The sequence below is a fragment of the Scylla paramamosain genome, chromosome 43 (assembly GCF_035594125.1).
Source record: "Scylla paramamosain isolate STU-SP2022 chromosome 43, ASM3559412v1, whole genome shotgun sequence".
NCBI classification, from domain to species: domain Eukaryota; kingdom Metazoa; phylum Arthropoda; class Malacostraca; order Decapoda; family Portunidae; genus Scylla; species Scylla paramamosain.
In genome coordinates, this window is record NC_087193.1 from 7,924,784 (window position 1) to 7,929,783 (window position 5,000).

At 43.0% G+C, this 5,000-nt stretch overlaps 1 long non-coding RNA gene across 1 annotated transcript in view; it reads left to right on the forward strand.

Annotated features, from left to right (window-relative positions):
* The window catches only part of LOC135093764 (uncharacterized), a 27,126-nt gene extending 22,435 nt beyond the window's left edge, over nucleotides 1-4,691 (forward strand). Inside the window, exons 2-4 of the long non-coding RNA XR_010263485.1 lie at nucleotides 391-489; nucleotides 2,641-2,956; nucleotides 3,098-4,691. This is a non-coding gene — a long non-coding RNA (uncharacterized LOC135093764). The remainder of the gene's footprint in view (nucleotides 1-390; nucleotides 490-2,640; nucleotides 2,957-3,097) is intronic.
* Nucleotides 4,692-5,000: the final 309 nt, after the last annotated feature.

The window sequence follows — 5,000 nt, forward strand, 5'->3', positions numbered from 1 at the left end:
GGAAGACTCACCTGGCAGCCCCTTCGTCAGGATGCTATCTTCTTTCTGCAGACTTCTTGTACCGCCACTTTCACCGCCAGGGAGGTAATGGGGCGGGTGTGAAAGGGTGGAGGTCTTTTCAATATGCATGTTTTGTTGAATTTACTGTACTAATGCATTACTTGGTTTGTAGGAATTTTTTTTTTTTTTTTGTCTTCCTTCCTTCTCTTCCTGCCTTCCCTTCTCTTCCCTATCAGTTCGTCCATTTCTGTTTCTTCATCCCTTTCCTTCTCTCTTCATCTCTTCCCTTCCATTTATCCATTCCCCTGATCCCTTCTGTTACCTCCTCCAATCCCTTTCCTCCCCATCCCTTTCATTCTTACCTCACCTCCCTTCTCTTTCCTTCTCCAGGCGTGTGCCGTGGAGAGTGCCGCCCGCCACCACCCACGCCGCCCAATACAGGTGCTGCTGACCACGCCCACGCTTAACGCAGCCCACCCACTCCTGCAGGTAAGCCACGCCCATCTTTTCTTTCTCTTTTTTTTTAGAAGAACATAGAACATAAGAAATAAGGGAAGCTGCAAGAAGCCATGAGGTCTGCACGTGGCAGTCCCTGTATGAAATATACCTACCTATTTCCACCTATCATCCCCATCCATATATCCGTCTAATCATCTCTTAAAGCTCCCTAATGTCTTAACGCTAACAACCTGATTACTGAATTCCTTTCATCTACCACTCTAGTTGAGAGCCAATTTCTTCCTATCCCTTTTTTAAGCCTAATTTGTTTAAGCTTGGACCCGTTATTTCTTGTTCTGTCCTGGTTACTGGTCCTAGGAATTTTGCTTACGTCCCCCTTGTTATAACCCTTATACCACTTAAAGACTTCTATCATGTCCCATTTTAACCTACGTCTCTATAAAGAATGTAAATTTAACAGCTTCAATCTCGCCTCGTAAGGAATACTCCTCATCCCCTTCTGTAAGAGGGGCGCTGGCCACGTCAACAAAAAGTGCAAAAAAGGTCCACTGAGATGCCAGTGCCTAAAGAGAGGTCAAAAAGGATCCAGAATTGTAGGATAAGTCTCTTGAAACCTCCTTCTTGGTAGAGTTCAAGTCATAGGAAGGAGGAAATACAGAAGCAGGCAGGGAGTTCCAGTTTAGCAGAAAAAGGGATGAATGCTTGAGAATACTGGTTAACTCGTGCATTAGAAATATGGAGAGAATAAAAATAAGATAAAGTAGAAAGTCTTGTGCAACGAAGCCGCGGGAGGAGGGGAGGCATACAGTTAGCGAGATCAGGAGAGCAGTTAGCGTGAAAATAGCAGTAAAAGATAGCAAGAGATGCAACATAGCGGCGATGAGAGGGAGGCTGAAGACAGTCAGTTAGAGGAGCGGAGTTGATGAGTGGAAAGAGAGAGAAGGAGGCTGCATTTGTCCCCGTACTGGTGTCTTTTGTACAGGATCTGCCATGTGGTGGTGGTGGTGGTGGTGGTGGTGGTGGTGGTGTCGTTGTTGTTGTTGATCTTCTTGTACTTGTTTTCTTGCTCTTCTTTCTATTATTATTATTATTATTATTATTATTATTATTATTATTATTATTATTATTATTATTATTATTGTTATTATTATTATTATTATTATTATTATTATTATTATTATTATTATTATTGTTGTTGCTGCTGTTGTTGCTATTAAATTAGCCATTTCCTGACTACCCAGATTTAGAAAACAATTCTAGACAAAAATAAATAAATAAATAAATAAATAAATAAATAAATCAAAATAAAACGCAACAGACTGCATAACAATCACTGCAATCCTATCCTGTTGTTGTTACTAAATCAGCCACTTCCTGACTATACAAAAAAACAATTATCTTTATCTCCCACACCAAAACACAGACACAAATAAATAAATAGATAAATAAATCAAATAAAACACAACAGACTGCATAACAATCACTCCTATCCTGGTCTCCCCGCTTCCCTCACCTCGCACAGGTAGTGAAAGGTGTTGGCAACATTCACCTGTCCTGGCTTGACTTAGATCAGGTGTTCAGCGCTGCGCCCCTGGAGGAGTGGCACCGCGCGAGGCAGTGGCTAAGTGCCGCGCCAGGTGAGCACAGGTGTGGGGGAGGCTGGGAGCAGGTGTGTGTGTGTGTGTGTGTGTGTGTGTGTGTGTGTGTGTGTGTGTGTGAGTAACGTAGATACACACACACACACACACACACACACACACACACACACAGAGAGAGAGAGAGAGAGAGAGAGAGAGAGAGAGAGAGAGAGAGAGAGAGAGAGAGAGAAAGGGTGATAAACAACACACACACACACACACACACACACTGCCAATAACAGCAACAATAAGGCAACGAAGAAAACAGAAGATATAGAAAACGATACAATTTTTAAAGGGTACTACCCTAAACTGCGTTTTCTTTTTCCTTTTAAGGTACGCTCTTTCCTCCTACGCCTTTTCCTCCTATTTCGCCTCCTCCTCCTCCTCCTCCTCCTCCTCCTCCTCCTCCTCCTATATAAGAACACACAACATCCTTCTTTTTCTTTAGATTATTCCTTCAAATAAGTTCTCTTCCCCCTCCTCCTTCTTCTGTTCCTCTTTCAGATAAATCTTCTTCCTCCATCTTCTGCTCCTCCTTCAGATAACACCACCACCTCCTTCAAGATCACTCCAAACTTAACCACATCCACAACACCAGTATCCCAGCGAACCAGCAACACCCCAAAGCACTCCCTATTCAGGCAACACTCCTCCCTTCGTCAGGATACAACAAGGCGGTGATGATGAGTGACGCCGCTAGACTGGAGCTGCTGAGAAGATACGGGGGCACTTACTTGGACCTGGACACCATCACGCTGGCGCCCCTGCCCTCTACCTATGCTTACGTGGCCAGGCTCTCCGACAGACTTATTAGCAACGGTGTCATGTCCTTCCCACCTGGCCATGTGCTTCTGCAGGTGAGTGGCTGGGGGACATGAGTACAGGAGAAGGGTAGGGATGATGGGCCAGATGAACAAAGTGATGATAGAGTAATAAGGTTGGTAGGAAAGTGAATGTTTCGTCTTTTGTTTTCATATGTTATATTTTTTTCGCAAAAGAATATGATGAAAGACAAACACCAGCGGACCCTAAGATCCTCACTAGGCTGTTGGTATAACTATCCTTCACTGACTATTAGTAGGATGGACAGAATACCAAAGTAGAAAGATTCTCCCCACCCACCAATCTCCCCAGACGAAGCTGTCATGAAGATACTTGGTAGTGAAAAAACACATGGAATTTAAGTGGATGCAGAAAAGAGTTTGTAGTCTCCATCAGCTTTGTATGCAGGGGTGAGGGGCGTGTTTGGTTGTTGTAATGTGTTGCGTGCATAGTATAGGTGGAGGCACAGAGTGGTGAGCGAGGGGTGGTGCGGCTGCCTTGCCTGGCATTTTTAAGGGAAGAAGCAGTTAATCAGGACCCAGCTCTGTTCGATCCACCTATGAACGCTGTAGGCCAGTTTTGCCCTGCAACATTGACCCCTGGTACTTTTTTTTCATTTTTGCGTTGATGATTGATAGTTGTCAGAGCTCTCTAAACAAAGCACATCGTAGATCAAAAGTAGTAGTAGTGACCATCAAGTCAGGGCTATGTATACGTGTAGGCACAGTGTAGTGTAGTGTATGTGCAGACACAGTGTAAAGGTCAGGAGATTTATAAACAGTTGGTATTTGGCGTATTAATATATTTTCCTTACCTTTATGTGGAGGAAGACTTAAGAGTTTACCTGTCTTTACCTTTACGTGGAAGAAGGATCTATTTTTACTGGCGGAAGAACACGCAGGCGTTGGCCAAGAACCGTTAACCACTCTGCCACATCTCACAATTTTTTTTTTTTTTTTTTCATTTATCAGTTCTTTTTACTTTTAACTGAAATTCAAATATTATGTATGGATTATTTAGCCATTAAAACCATGCCGTGCTATGAATGATCCGGGTTTTGAGATAATAGTCCCGTATCTCCCCTTTCCGTGAGATAACACAGTAACGCATGCCTCAACACCCACAAAGAAAACGGTGAAGGACATACCAGCCTCGTGGGACGCCGCCAGTTATACCAGCATAGGCGCGGATCTCCTTACGCGCCACCTCCACTTCCACTGCCCGCACAACCTCACCGCGCCTCCACTACCTCCGCCACCCCATCAGGAGACATGCGGTGACATCCAAGTCCTTCCTGGCGACCTTTTCTTCCCCTTCATCAACGGCACGGACCTAAAACAAATCTTCTTGCAAGGAAAGGGATACGAACGTGCGTTTTTTGGGAGTTTTAAAGGGTATTCCCTCCATCTGTATAACCATTTGAACGCACAAAGCACGCGTGGAGCCCTTAGGTGAGAGGTGTGATGGGCCAGGCAGCTGTTAGGAACTGTCCAGCGGTGGTTAGGGTGTTGTTACAGCATCATGTGTATTTGTAGTGGTGATAGTTATTGTAGTAGTTATGACAGTAGTTATTGTTGTAGTGGTAGTAGTAGTAATAACTGATACGTTTATAAATATCTTCCGTTTTCTTGCTATTCCTGTTCCTTTTATTTATTCATTTAATTTATTTCGCATGTTTTTTTCCGTTTTATTTGTCTGTTTTATTCATTCATTTGTTACAGTTTTATATATACTTATATTTTTATTATTTCTTATTTCTGTGTTGTAAGCTTGGAGAGAGAGAGAGAGATAGAGAGAGAGAGAGAGAGAGAGAGAGAGAGAGAGAGAGAGAGAGAGAGAGAGAGAGAGAGAGAGAGAGAGAGAGAGAGAGAGAGAGAGAGAGAGAGACTTTATTACCTGGTGTGACATATCAACACTGTTTCATCTATTTCATCATCAATACATTTATCAATTTATGTATCTATTTTCATTATTAGATATGCACAAAACCTACGAAAAGTAACTTAGATAAGAGTACCCTAAAAAGTTTTCATTTTCTATGAAAGCTGGACATTATGAGAAGGGCGGACCTCAATAAAA